A 16,498-nucleotide genomic window follows, 5' to 3' on the forward strand; every position below is an offset into this window, starting at 1 on the left:
CTGTATGCTAAGTTGTCCAAGTGTAACTTTTGGCTGAATGAGATTGCATTCCTTGGACACATAGTGTCAGCTGATGGGATTAGGGTGGATCCCAAGAAAATAGAAGCAGTGATGGAATGGAAGCCTCCCAGAAATACAACTGAGGTTAGAAGCTTCTTGGGGCTAGCTGGGTATTACAGAAGATTTGTGAAGGGATTTTCCTTAATAGCTGCTCCAATGACCAAGCTATTACACAAGAATGTCAGATTTGACTGGAATGACAAGTGTCAGACCAGTTTTGAGAAGTTGAAGGCTATGTTGACAGAGGCACCAGTGTTAACACAGCCAGTATCAGGAAAGGACTTTGTGGTCTATAGTGATGCTTCTCATAATGGGTTAGGGTGTGTACTGATGCAAGAGGGGAAGGTGGTCGCTTATGCTTCCGCATACCTAAGGCCACATGAATGTAACTACCCTACCCATGATCTAGAGCTTGCAGCAATTATCTTCGTGACCAAAATATGGAGGCATTACTTGTATGGTGAAAAGTGCTACATTTACACTGCACCACAAGAGTCTCAAATATTTGCCAACCCAGAATGAGCTCAACTTTAGACAGAGGCGATGGATTGAATTCTTGAAGGACTATGATTGTGTAATTGACTACCATCCTGGGAAGGCAAATGTAGTTGCTGATGCTTTGAGCAGAAAGTCCATCACAGCTTTGAGATCATTGAATGCCCGTCTCACTTTGATTCGAGATGGAGCTATTTTGGCTGAGTTGCAAGTGAGGCCAAACTTGCTAAATAAGATTTTAGATGGTAAGAATGTAGATGATAAGCTAATGGCTATTATGAGCAAAATCCCGAGGGAAAAGCGGTGACTATGAGGTGAAAGCATGGGTGTCTGCACTACAAAGGAAGACTGTGTGTACCAGATAATGGGGAATTGAAAGCCAGTATTCTAAAAGAGGCACACACCAGTGTATATGCTATGCACCCAGGAAGTACAAAGATGTATCATGATCTAAAGCTCCAATATTGGTGGCCTGGTATGAAGAAGGACATAGCTGACTATGTGACTAAATGCTTGACATGTCAGCAAGTCAAGGCAGAACATCAAGTTCCATCAGGTTTGCTACAGCCTATAAGCATACCTGAATGGAAATGGGATCGAGTCACCATGGATTTTGTAAGTGGTCTACCTCTCACCCGGAAGAAACATGATGCAGCATGGGTGATAGTGGACTGATTGACGGTCAAGACACTTTCTCGCCGATTAGGACTGACTACTCACTGGAAAAGTTAGCAGAATTGTATATCAGTGAGATAGTTAGACTGCATGGAATTCCACTTTCCATCATATCTGATCGAGACCTAAGGTTCACATCGAGATTTTGGAAGAAGTTGCATGAGTCCTTGGGTACACAACTCCACTTCAGCACAGCTTTCCATCCTTAGACGGATGGGCAATCAGAAAGAGTAATCCAGGTAAACAATTGAACCAATTGAATTAATACAAATATTGAACTAAAATGATAACAATAACATGAAATATATGTCAGGTCCTTGAGGATATCTTTGAGGAGTTGTGTCATTGAATTTGAGGAAGTTGGGATAGATACCTCCCATCGCGTAATTTGCATACAACAATAGCTACCAAGCTAGCATCCAAATGGCCCCATATGAAGCACAGTATGGGAGAAAATGTCGAACTCAGCAGTCTTTGGACTGAATTGGGCGAAGACAAGCGGTAGGGCTGCACTGTGAAACAGCCGAGGAGAAGGTAAAATCAATCAAAGCCAACTTAAAGGTTGCCTCAGACAGACAAAAATCTTATGCCAACCTGAAGAGAAAAGAAATAGAATATGTGGTTGGCGACAAAGTGTTCCTCAAGGTGTCACCATGGAAGAAGGTATTGAGGTTTGGAAGGAAAGGTAAGTTGAGCCCTAGGTTCATTGGCCCATATGAAATCATCGAACGTGTGGGTCCAGTGGCCTATAGGCTAGCTTTACCACCAGAGCTGGACAAGATTCACAATGTGTTTCACGTATCCATGCTCAGAAGATACCGCTCAGATCCTTCACATGTCATCTCCAGAGAAGAAATCGAAATTCAACCGGATTTGACATATAAAGAAGAACCTCTGCGGATCTTGGCTCGGGAAGTGAAAGAGTTGAGGAACAAATAGATTCCACTGGTGAAAGTGCTTTGGAGGCACCACAACACCGAGAAGGCAACTTGGGAAAGTGAAGAGATGATGAGGCAACAGTTCCCTCAACTGTTTGCATCAGGTAAATTTCGAGGACGAAATTTAAATTAGAGGGGAAGAGTTGTAACACCCCCCCGGTAACTACTCCGTACATCCTACTGTTCCGGTGACCGGTGTCTGTCCGGACAGCTAGAATGTCCGGAAAAATATTTAAACTAAAGTGAGGAACCATAATTAACTCAAATATTGATAAGAAAAATTTAGTAAAAATTTTAGAAATAAAATACAAACAAGTTAAACGAGCCGGTGCCCTAGCGATGGATAACCAGAGGGAAGTTGCGGTTCTCGCAACGAGGAGCCCTAGACTTGGGGAAAAATTCATAAAATAATTTTTGGGACTCCAGAGAAGGGTTATTGAGGTTCCCATGGTATTAGAATGCCAAGAAAATACCTAGAAAAATTTTTCAATCGGTACAGACAATTTTGACCAGTTAAGCCAAACGGAGGGCATTTTGGTCATTTCGCCTTCAGAGGTGACTTTTGGCCGACTTGTCCAGTTAAGTAAATAATTAATATGACATAAAATATGAAGAAACATTACTAAAAATTTAATTGAAATTGAGTAGTGATGAAAAGAAAAGAAAAATCAAAATAAAGCAATTTGTGACATCATAATGATGTCATTTATAAATTACCAACCAATCACAAGCTAATAAGCTTTCTTAAATACTTAAAAGAGACAAAACAAAGACTAAAATAATTAAAAATCCAGCAGCCATCATCCTCCCCAATTGCAGCCGAAATCAAGCCTTGCCCTAAACCTCCATTTTCTTCATTTTCAAGCTTGAAAAACCTCTCAAACCTCACCCCAAAACCCTAAGTCATCTTCACTAAAATTTATCTACACACCCTAAGGAAGCTTTAGGCAGCCAAAAGAGGAAGAAAGAAAGGAGTTTGGGTGGCTGAAAATTCTGCCACTTAAAGGTTAGTGCTATACTTTCACTCTCACTCCTTTAATCCTTGCTAGAGCATCATTTTAAGTTAAGAAATTGTAAGAATTTGAAGTAAATCATATATGTTAGAGTATCTTCAATTTTCGGCAGCCCTAAGGAAGGATGAGTTTGATTGTTGTAATGAATTTAGAGTGGCTAGAAATGATGTTTAAGGTATGAATATGCATGGATGTTGAACTAGTGTGCTAATTGAGGTTTATGGGTAAATTGAATTGGACATTAGGGTTTTGAGAAGTAAAAATTGACTTGGCTTATGAAACTGTTAAAGAACACTCTAATGGTCAATTAGTGACCATTTGAGGTATGTTGACCATAAATTGGACTAAAAAATGGCATGGCAAAGTGGAATGGTAGGCTGCCTAAAGACAGCAGAATGGTGACTGAGATTCCAGTCCAATTACACAGCCATAACTTTGGCTGTGTTGGTCCAATTGGTGTTTGGCCAATTGGAAATGAAACTAGGCTTATAATGGCACATTTTTACTGAAGAGACCATGCCCAAAAGACCAAAGTAAGAGGACCAAAACTTGGCCCCAATCCGGATACCACGCAATCGATTTCAGAATGACCAAATGAACAGTAACTGTTCATTTGGCCATAACTCACTGTAGATTTGGTCAATTGACCTGAAATCTTTACAGAAACAAGTCAAGACATAGAAAAACAACTTCATGAAGAAACCTACCCCAAATTATGGCCAGAACCAATCAAAAATGCAATCACAGTTACTGTTCATGTTACTGTAGATATGGTCAATTCTGCAGATTGGCAATCCGGCCAGCTGTGGTTTTTGAGCCATTTCTGGAGCTACAAAACTCCAAATGGAGTGATTCAAAAAAGTAAATTCAACTAGACAAATTAAGGAACAACTTTCATGTTTGTCATTTCTTCAAATTCCCACTGCAACAGTGTTTAATGGAACAGTAAACATATGCTTCAAAAACTGAAATTTTCTGCCCTCTTGGTTTTAAATTAGAAATGGTAATGGTGACCAATTCCAACAAGTTTTAAAGGCAAAATGTGGTATGTTGGGAGTGCCAAAACCAATGTACCTAATTTCTACCTAAAAGTCAACATATTAGTTGACCAAAGAGGTGAATAGTGACACCGAAATTTGAAATTCAAAGATTGAAGAATTTAAAAGTTTCAAATGCCCTAGTATACCTAATAAGATTGGTTTGGATAGTTTGGCATGCCAATAGGGTTCAGTTAGCAGTACTGCACATGGCAACATGCCATTCCGTGATTCTATGGCTTTTAGCCATTCTGACCTTGTATTGAGATTTGGCATTGTGCCTGATGTATTTACAGCTTGTTCGCTGTCACAAGACCGAGATGCATATGTGACCGATGGTGTGACAGCCCGAGGTACTAGGTACCCAGTGCCAGTTTACCCGTTTATCCAGTCCAGTCATCTAGTGTAGGTTACTTGGGCAACCAAATGAATGAAAGTGAACAAAGTTAATGAAATTATGGATATACCAATACCGAACAAACAAATCATACACATTCTATACATATTTATTTTCTGCTATTTTCTTTTATTATATTATTGCACCACTAAGAATTATTGCTTAGCGCGTTGCTTTTGCCACGCGTAGGTACTGGAGATACAGATCGTGAGCCTAGTAGACCGCAGACTGGGTGAATCCATCCTGCAGTTCTGCGCAGTGTCCGTGTCACCTCAACTTCTACAGTGCATTGGTAGGACACCAGGTGTCATTTTGGCATTCTGTAATAAATTTTGATTTTCTCATATGTAATTAAACTTGTGTAATGTATATTAATGTTCATGTAAATTATGAAAATTTTATTTGTGAATGGAAAAGTAAATTTTTATTTGTGATTTATACTTGATTATCACATGTGATGGATGTTTGAGAAATGAAAAGGTTGTTGAGAACTGAAATTGAGAAATATTGTTGAGATTTTGGATATTGGAGTTTGAAATGATGGAATACAAATATTGGAAGTGTTTTTAACAGTTCAAGAACTGCTTTTCTCCATTTTTAGCCAGTACTCATGGATTTTCTTTAAAATCTTCGGAACCTCAAATAAATAATACTTTTGATAAATGGCTAAAATAAATTATATTTCATAAATTATATTCACAAGCATGGTATAAATTAATTAAGGTATATTAGAATGTGCCGGCACACCGTGTGGCATTACTTACTCGGGTATACTGTACACGGGTAAGAGGTGTCACAGTTGGTATTGGTTGCCAATGCCATTTCTAAGCTTAATGTTAATTGTTCAAAATTTTCAGATTTCAAGCTTTGTTTTTACTGTTCCATTAGTCATTTTTGCAGTAGGAATTTGGAAAAGTGGTCAATATGAAAGTTGTTCCTTATTTTGTCTAGTTACATTTCCTTCTTTGAATCACTCCATTTGGAGTTTTGTAGCTCAAGTTATGGCCCAAAAATCACAATTGGCTGGATTACAAATTTTCCAGATTTTCTGTACTGACCAAATCTATAGTATTTTGAGCAGTGATTGCAGGTCACTTTTTGAATATGTTATGGTCATAAATTGGGTTAGGTTTTTTCATGAAAGTTGTAGGTCTATATCTCAGCTTGTTGCTGATAAATTTCAGGTCAATTAGACCTTTCTACACTGAGTTATGACCAAATGACTAAACACTGTTCATTTAGTCATTTTACCCAGGTAGATTGCAGGTCACCCGGATTAGGGCAATCTTTAGGTCAATTTGGTTTGGTTTTCTGGGCATGGTTTCTTCACCAAAGTTGTGCCATTATGTGTCTAATTTCATGTCCAATTGGCCTTGCACCAATTGAACCTCTACAACTCCAGTTATTGCTGCCCAAACCTGCTGGACTCATGCCCGATCCTGCAGGTCACCAAGGGCAGCCACACTAACTTCAATTCCCACTAAACAAACCACTTCATTTCTTATTCACACACAGCCCAATGGTCAATAATTGACCATTAAAACTCTCTTTTACCAAATACATGAACAAAGTCTCAATTTGGGTCCAAACCCTAGCTCCACCATTATAGATTGTTGCATTACTTGCACTTCACCTTCCTAATCAATATATTAGTGTTAAGGGCAGCCACAATATCATTTTAATTCTAAGAAATCTTTCAAACTCAACCAAGTTCAAGGCTGTTGGAATTTTAAGCAAGACATACACATGATGTTTACTCAATTTTCTTGTAAATTTGCATCAAATACCACTCCTTCAACATGAATTGAAAGATAAAAATCAAGTTTAGTCACTAAACTCTACTGGAGTGAATTTCAACCTTACAAGAGTTCTTCTTTTACATTACTTTTTACTCCTAAAAGATTCAGCAAGATGAAATATCAATGTTTTGTGTTGACACTTAGGGTTTTCGTTGAAAGAAAACTAGGGAAAATGAAGGTTTGGAAGCTTGTTAATGGAGGAGTGAGGGAGAGCATGGGTGATGTTTTGAAGAAGGGAGAGGGCTGCTGGTTTGTACCAGATTTCTGCCTTCTTTTATGTATTTTAATTGTGTTTCATAAATTTGATTGGCCAAAGGAATTAATTACCTCATGCTTACATAAGCATTAGGTAATAAATCCAATTTACTTTCTTTTTCTTTCCTTTCCTTTCCTATTCATTTTTAAATAATTTTTCATCAATATTTGTTTATATTTTATGTCATATAATTCACTTACATAAACGGACAAGTAGGTCAAAAATCATCTCTGAAGACGAAATAACCAAAATGCCCTCCGTTTGGCTGAACAGACCAAAATTGTCTGTACTGATTGAAAAATTTTTCTAAGCATTTTCTTGGCATTCTAATGCCATAAGAACCTCAATGACCCTTCTTTGGTGTCCCAAAAATTATTTTATGAATTTTCCCTCGGGTCTAGGGCTCCTAGTTACGAGAACTACAACTTCCCACTAAGTTACCCATCGCTAGGGCACCGGCTCATTTAACTTGGTTGTATTTTATTTCTAAAATTTTTCCTAAATTTTTCTTATTAATATTTGAGTTAATTACAGTTCCTCACTTTAATTTAAATATTTTTCTAAACGTTCTAGCTTTCTAGACCGACACCGATCATCGGAACAGTAAAATGTACGGACTAGTTAAAGTGAAGATGTTACTACTCTACCCCGCTAATAAAAATTTCGTCCTCGAAATTTACCTGATGCAAACAGTTGAGAAAACTGTTGCCTCATTGTCTCTTCACTTTCCCAAGTTGCCTCTTCAGTGTTTTGGTGCCTCCAAAGCACTTTCACCAGTAGAATTTGCTTATTCCTCAACTCTTTCACTTCCCGAGCCAGGATCCGTATGGGTTCTTCTTCATATGTCAAATATGGTTCTACTTCAATTTCTTCCATGGAAATGACATGTGAAGGATCTGAGCGGTATCTTCTTAGCATAGACACATAGAACACATTGTGGATCTTGTCCAGCTCTGGTGGTAAAGCTAGCCTGTAGGCCACTGGACCCACATGTTTAATGACTTCATATGGGCCAATGAACCTAGGGCTTAACTTACCTTTTCTTCCAAACCTTAGTACCTTCTTCCACGGTGACACCTTGAGGAACACTTTGTCGCCCACTGCATATTCTATTTCTTTTCTCTTCAAGTCAGCATAGGATTTTTGTCTGTCTGAGGCAACCTTCAGATTGGCTTTGATTAGTTTTACCTTCTCCTCATTCTGTTTCACCAGGTCTGGCCCTACTAGTTTATCTTTGCCCATTTCAGTCCAACATACTGGGGTTCTACACTTCCTCCTGTACAATGCTTCATACGGGGCCATTTGAATGCTAGCTTGGTAGCTATTGTTATATGCAAATTCTGCCAGTGGGAGATATCTATCCCAACTCCCCTCAAACTCAATGACACAACTCCTCAGCATATCCTCTAGGATCTATTACATAATTCACATTGTTACTATCATTTCTATTTGTAAATTGTGAAAATTCAATTAGGTTCTAGGTTTACTTGGATTACTCATTCTGACTGTCCATCCGTCTGGGGATGAAAAGCCGTGCTAAAACGGAGTTGTGTGCCCAAGGCTTCTTGTAACTTTTTCTAGAATCTCGATGTAAACCTTAGGTTTCGATCAGATATGATAGAAAGTGGGATTCCATGCAATCTAACTATCTCACTGATATACAATTCTGCTAGCTTTTCCAGTGAATGGTCAGTCCTAACTGGCAGAAAATGTGCTGACTTCGTCAATCTATCCACTATCACCCATACTGCATCATGTTTCTTCTGGGTGAGAGGTAGACCACTAACAAAATCCATAGTGACCCGGTCCCATTTCCAATCAGGTATGCTTATAGGCTGTAGCAATCCTGATGGAACTTGATGTTCTGCTTTAATTTGCTGACATGTCAAACACTTAGTCACATAGTCAGCTATATCCTTCTTTATACCAGGCCACAAATAATGAGGCTTCAAATCATTATACATTTTTGTGCTTCCTGGGTGCATAGCATAAATACTAGTGTGTGCTTCTTTCAGAATACTAGTCTTCAGTTCCCCATCATTTGGTACACACACTATTCCTCTGTAGTATAGACACCCATCTACTTTCACCTCATAGTCAGTTTCCTTTCCCTCTGGAATTTTACCCATAATAGCCATTAATTTTTCATCTGCCTTCTGCCCATATTGTATCTGTTATAACAGGTTTGGCCTCACTTGTAACTCAGCCAAAATAGCTCCATCTTGAGCTAAGGATGGACAGGCATTTAGTGATCTTAAAGTTGTGATGGATTTTCTGCTTAAGGCATCAACAACTACATTTGCCTTCCCAGGATGATAATATATCACACAATCATAGTCCTTTAGGAATTCAATCCATCGCCTCTATCTAAGATTGAGCTCCTTCTGGGTTGGCAAATATTTTAGACTCTTGTGGTCTATATAGATGTAGCATTTTTCACCATATAAATAATGCCTCCATATCTTCAGTGCGAAGATAATTGATGCTAACTCCAAATCATGAGTAGGGTAGTTCTGCTCATGAGGCCTTAACTGCCTGGAAGCATAGGCGACCGTTTTCCCCTCTTGCATCAATACACACCTTAACCCATTATGCGAGGCATCACTATAGACCACAAAGTCTTTTCCCTACACTGGCTGTGTTAACACTGGTGCTTCTGTCAACATAGCCTTTAGCCTTTCAAAACTGGCTTGGCACTTGTCGTTTCAGCCAAATTTCACATTCTTGTGCAACAACTTGGTCATTGGAGCGGCTATAAGAGAGAACCCCTTCACAAATCTTCTATAATACCCAGCTAGCCCTAAGAAACTTCTGACCTCAGTTGTATTTCTGGGAGGCTTCCATTCCATCACTTCTTCTATCTTTTTGGGATCCACTCTAATCCCCTCAGCTGATACTATGTGTCCAAGGAAGGAGATTTCACTCATCCAGAAGTCACGCTTGGACAACTTAGCATACAGCTTCTTTTCTTGCAGGGTTTGCAGAATAATCCTCAAATGTTCATCATGTTCTTCCCTGGTCTTAGAATACACCAGAATATCATCAATCAAGACCACTACAAATCGATCTAAATATGGATGAAAGATACAGTACATAAGGTCCATAAATGCTGCTGGTGCATTTGTTAACCTAAACGGCATCACTAGAAATTCATAATGCCCATACCGGGTTCTGAATGCAGTTTTTGACACATCTGTATCCTTTACCCTCAACTGATGATACCCTGATCTGAGATTAATTTTTGAAAATACACCGGCTCCCTTCAACTGATCAAACAGATCGTCAATTCTGGGTAACAGATATTTATTCTTCACAGTTACTTTGTTCAACTGCCGGTAATCAATACACAATCTCAAAGTTCCATCCTTCTTCTTCACAAATAGCACAGGAGCTCCCCATGGTGACACACTGGGGCGTATGAACCCCTTATCGAGTAACTCCTGCAACTGAATTTTCAACTCCCTCAATTCAGTGGGTGCCATCCTATAAGGGGCAATAGAAATTGGTGTTGCACCCGGCATTACCTCAATAGCAAACTCGACTTTCCTTTCTAGTGGTAAACCAGGTAATTCTTTAAGAAACACATCTGAGAAGTCTCTTACTGTGGGTATATCACACAGGTTCGGCTTAGCCTGCCTAGTATCAACCACGTGTGCTAGGTAAGCTTCACAGCCTTTTCTCAACAATCTTCTTACAACTGTGGCTAAGATAACATTGGATAGAAAATCTGTCCTTTAACCCAAAACAGTAATCTCATTACCTTCAGAATTTTTCAGAGAAATCCTCTTCAATTTGCAATCAACTATTGCCTAATGACGTGACAACTAGTCCATTCCCAAAATCACGTCAAACTCGTGGAAGAGCAATTCAATTAGGTCTACCGAGAATTCATACCCTTGAATCCTCAACGGGCAACCTTTATACACTTTATTTACTACCAAACTATGGCCTAGTGGATTTGTGATCAGAATGCCTTGATCACTCTCCTCTACTAGAACTCCCCTCTCTACAGGTAGTTTGATGCAGATGTATGAATGAGTGGATCCTGGATCCACCAATCATGCACAGAAGTGTTGTAGAGAGAGAATGTACCCCTGATGACGTCTGGGGCATCTTGCTCCTCCTGAGCTCTGATGGCATAGGCCCTGGCAGGTACTCTAGTCTCTGGCCTCTCAGCTAACTCGAATGCAGGTCTCAGTGATGGACCAGCTTCCTTAGATTTACTCGGTTTCCTACTCCTTTATGGTGCAGGAGCAGGTTTGTCTGCTTGTGTTGGGGCAGCTATAGCAGTCCTCTTCGGACAATTTTTAATCTGATATTCTGTAGATCCACACCGTAAGCATGCACCAGTCACTCGCCTATAGTCCCCCTTGTGCCACTTCTGGCAGTATGGACAGGCAGAAGATGCTGGGGCTGGTCTCCTGAACACCATCCCTGGAGAGCTGCCTACTGATGGTGTGGACTGGCCTCTCCTAGGTGTGAACTGTGGTCTGGGCCCTGGGACTGACCCTGACCTTGTGGTTGTCCTGAACCCTGAGTAGGAGGACCCTTACTCTTCTTAGTGGGAGCAGAAAATGAACTGGATTGACCTGGACTCCTCTTCTGCTGTCTTTCCCTTCTAGTTTGCTCATTTATTCGGACCCTTTCTACTTTCGATGCAGCATCTACTAATTTGGAAAAATCTGTGATCTCCAATGCTATTATCATGACTTTGATTTGTTATTGAGCTCTTTTTTGAATCTTCTGCACCTCTCTGCCTCTGTAGGGACTATCTCCCTCCCATACCGGCTCAGTCTGACGAATTCTCGCTCATATTCTACCACTGATAGTTACCTTTGTCTCAGACTGATAAATTCTCTTCTTCTCTCTTTTAAGTATACTTTACTGACATACTTCTTCCTGAACTCTGTTAGGAAGTAATCCCAGGTAATCTGATCTAGTTGCACCTCAATGATTACTGTGTCCCACCACTGGTATGCATCATCTTGAAGTAGGGACACATCACCCTCCAGATTCTACTCGAGGGTGCAATGAAGTTGTTTTAGTACTCTGATTGTTCTATCCAACCAGTTTTTTACTGTCATAGGGTCATCCTCATTCTTTCTAAAGAAATCCACAGCCCCATGTTTTCGCAGTTTCTCTAAATGGGACTTTTGTGGTGCTGGTGGAGGTTGTGGCTGTGGTTGTAGTGGTGGAATTGCCCACATCATTGCCAATAAAACTTGAACATTTGTTGAAATAATGTGAACTGAGGTTGGGCAGGTGCCTTAGCTGCTGGTGGGGCAGATTCTCCCCTGCTCTAGATTCAGCCCTTGGTGGGGCACGACTCTCCACCTCTTCATCAACTGCTCTTTGAGAAGCAGGATCCATATCCTAATCAAAATAAGAAAACAAACAGATCTGCATCAGTGTCACCTCAACACTTATAAATGCAATGCAATGGTATGCACTCTATCTAAGCCCAGAAATGCATAAACTGATGCTCTGATACCACTAAATGTGACGCCCATTACCCATCTACAGTGTAGCCAAGCAAGATATGCCACTCAGTATGCCGGAGCACCAATTCATATTGCCAATTCAATTTATCCCTTTTAATTCATTTATTTACAATTTTTGATAAATCTGAATTTTTTCGCAATTTTTATAAAAAATCCGGTAGAGTGCCAGCTGTAAATTAGAAAAACAGTTCTTCTGAACCTGTTTAAAAGACACTTCCAATATAGTTGGCAAATCCAAAACTCCAATATACACACATCTCAACTCAATCTCCAAATTTACACACTATTTTCAATATTTTTGTTCACATCATCATTCGAATCACATTCATGTATATTTCTCAATATTTTATTTTTCAACATAATATACAGAAAATTTCAATAACATGAAATTTCATATATTTACATTATCACATAATTTCAAAAGTTTATAGTTACAATCCAAAACTAATACAAAATGCAAAAAATACAAAATGCCACCCAAAGTCCTAATGTCCTACCAAGTGCACTGCAGATGTGAGGTGACTCTGGACTCAGTATGCAGCTCTGAAAGTTCACCCTGTCTAATGTCTACTGGGCTCCCCAGCTATGTCTCTAGTACCTACGCATGGCAAAAGCGACGCGCTAAGCAATTCTGCTTAGTGGTGACAATATAAAATAAAATAACTAAAATAAAGTAAATATGCAGAATGTATGTTTACATCTTTGGTAGACTTAATTTCTGATATTTATTGCAATATTATTTGATTAAAATTTGGTAAGATTTATTATCATTGCCAGAGTAACCCATACTAATCGACTGGACTGGATAAATGGGTAAACTGGCATTGGGTACTAAGCACCTCGAACCATCACACCATCGGTCATATTATGTCTCCCGGTGTGCAACAGAACAGCTAATAAGCTGCAATAATTATCAGGGATAAAACCCAAGTATAATAACTCAATCAACATAGCCAAAGGCTATTATGTCACAGAATGGCACGTGAGGCCATAAAACACAGAATGGCATCAAGCCATATGTAGTACTACTAACAGAACCCTATTGGCATGCCAATCTAGCCAAACCAATCTTGCTAGGTGTACTAGGGCATGTTACACTCTTAAATTATACAATTCTTGAAATTCAAGTTTAGGAATTACTATTCATTTCACTAGTAACCAAAAAAGTTGACTTTTGCATGGACAATAGGTCCATTGGTTTTAATACTCCCAACATACCACATTTTGCATTCTAAAATTGTTGGTATTAGTTGCCAATACCATTTCTAAGCTTAATGTTAATTGTTCAAAATTTTCAGATTTAAAGCTTTCTATTTATTGTTCCATTAGTCATTTTTGCAGTAGGAATTTGGAAAAGTGGTCAACATGAAAGTTGTTCATTATTTTGTCTAGTTACATTTCGTTTTTTGAATCACTCCATTTGGAGTTTTGTATCTCAAGTTATGGCCCAAAAACCACAATTGGCTGGATTACAAATTTTCCAGATTTTCTGGACTGACCGAATCTATAGTGTTTTGAGTAGTTTTTTGAATATGTTATGGCCATAATTTGGGTTAGGTTTCTTCAGAAAAGTTGTAGGCCTATATCTCAGCTTGTTTCTGGTAAAATTTCGGGTCAATTGGATTTTTCTACACTGAGTTATGACCAAATGGCTAAACACTGTTCTTTTGGTCATTTTACCCAGGCAGATTGCAGGTCATCTGGATTAGGACAATCTTTAGGTCAACTTGGTTTAGTTTTCTGGGCATGGTTTCTTCACCAAAGTTGTGCCATTATGTGTCTAGTTTCATGTCCAACTGGCCTTGCAACAATTGAACCTCTACAGCTCCAGTTATTGCTGCCCAAACCTGCTGGACTCATACCCAATCCTGCAGGTCACCAAGGGCAGCCACACTAACTTTAATTCCCACTAAACAAACCACTTCATTTCTTATTCACACATAGCCCAATGGTCAGTAATTGACCATTAAAACTCTCTTTCACCAAATACATGAACAAAGTCTCAATTTGGGTCCAAACCCTAGCTCCACCATTCTAGATTGTTGTATTACTTGCACTTCACCTTCCTAATCAATATATTAGTGTTAAGGGCAGCCACAATATCATTTTAATTCTAAGAAATCTTTCAAACTCAACCAAGTTCAAGGCTACTAGAATTTTAAGCAAGACATACACATGATGTTTACTCAATTTTCTTGTAATTTTGCATCAAATACCACTCCTTCAATATGAATTGAAAGATAAAAATCAAGTTTAGTCACTAACCTCTAATGGAGTGAATTTCAACCTTGCAAGAGTTCTTCTTTTACACTTCTTTTTGCTCCCAAAATATTCACCAAGATGAAATATCAATGTTTTGTGTTGACACTTAGGGTTTTTGTTGAAAGAAAACTAGGGAAAATGAAAGTTTGGAAGCTTATTACTGGAGGAGTGAGGGAGAGCATGGGTGACGTTTTGAAAAAGGGAGAGGGCTGTTGGTTTATTCTAGATTTATGCCCTCTTTTATGTATTTTAATTGTGTTTCATAAATTTGATTAGCCAAAGGAATTAATTACCTCATGCTTACATAAGCATTAGGTAATAAATCCAATTTACTTTCTTTTTCTTTCCTTTCCTTTCCTATTCATTTTTAAATAATTTTTCATCAATATTTTTTTATATTTTATGTCATATAATTCACTTACATAATGTCACACCCAACCCCTCTGTAAGGCATAACATGATCCCATAGTATACCTATTGAATTACCAACTTCGTCTACTGATAACCTATTAAATACACTACAAGAGATTTTAAAACTTTTCTTACTTCTTTTTATAGTGGTGAGCATTATTTACAGGTGTTAATTTTTTTTTTTTTGAACTGAAGGGAAACAGCTAACACAGTTGAATAATTAGTAATTTCTGTAAAAATTTTGGCGAAGTGCCATTTGTATTTTGAATAAAACAGTTCTTCAAAAACCTGTAAATTTGTATTTTGAATAAAATAGTTCTTCAAAAACCTGTAAAAAGCACTTCAAATATATTTCTCAATCGCAAACTCCAACATTTAATCAACACAATATGTTTCTCAACTCAAATCCACAATAATTTTTTAATATTTCCAAAGGCTGAGATAAAAGAAATATACTACAAAATTTACATGCCAAAATGATTTGCAATTTATTTTACAACTTCAATGTACAATTTTAGTTTACAACTGCTCAAAACCAAGAACATTATATACATACAATGAACATACATTACAATACAAAATGCAAAATATGGTATACTCAATATACCCGATGATCTCTCAGTGTTGCCCTAGCAGCCTAGTTTATCGCCTGTCGATCTGTCTACACGTGATAAAGAATGAAAGCTATCATTTGAGACAATATCTCAGTGGTGCACAACATTAACCAAATACAACTTTAAATCATAATTCATAAGTCATACAAATAGTGGATACTTAAAACCATAGTTAAATTCAAAGACAATGAATGTCAATAAGAATTTAAACTCCATTTCACAATATCACAATGAATCTAAATAAATCAAAACATGGTTAAATTCAAAAGACAGTGAATGTCAATAAGAATTTAAACTCCATTTCACAATCTCACAATACATATCAATAAATCACACACAGCTTAATCATGTTCCAAAGTTCAATTCGTCCCAAAAGCCGATGGCTAGTGAGGTTTTCAATTCGTCCCAAAAGCCGATGGCTAATGAGGAATAACATAGCTAGCTAGCAAAAATATGAGTACTCATTCTATTCGTCCTCAAACGACACACACCTCAACACTTCAGCCAGAGAGGGAATTTAATTCGTCCCACTAGACAAGCTAGCGAGGAATTCAATCAATATACATGATAGTTGTGGTTTCAAACCATTTACAATGCTTTTCAATCAATAAGTATCCATCAAATATCATTCAAACAATTTTTCACAGTTTCAAACCATTTACAATGCTTTTCAAGCAATAAGTATCCATTCAAACACATTTCCACAATTTAAAATAATAATATACAAATAGTCATAATTTATTTCAATTGAAAAATTCAAAAGAAATAACTGTTGTGCACAAACCTCTGATAACTGTCTCTTGGCTCTGACTCAGTGTTTCCTTCTCCTTCCCTGAGTCTTTGCTAACTGAAACACAAAATTTGAAGTGTTTCAGTACTCATTTAAACTATTTCTAGCAATAAGATTCAATAATTAATTTATTGAATTCTATTATTTCCTTAGTCAACCTAAGATGTTGACCCTCGATGCAGTCTAGGTGAATTAGGTTTTAATGTTACCAATATGTCACATTTATAGCCTTTTAGGGTTGGTACATGTT

The sequence above is a fragment of the Hevea brasiliensis genome, chromosome 3, assembly GCF_030052815.1.
Source record: "Hevea brasiliensis isolate MT/VB/25A 57/8 chromosome 3, ASM3005281v1, whole genome shotgun sequence".
In the NCBI taxonomy this organism is placed as follows: domain Eukaryota; kingdom Viridiplantae; phylum Streptophyta; class Magnoliopsida; order Malpighiales; family Euphorbiaceae; genus Hevea; species Hevea brasiliensis.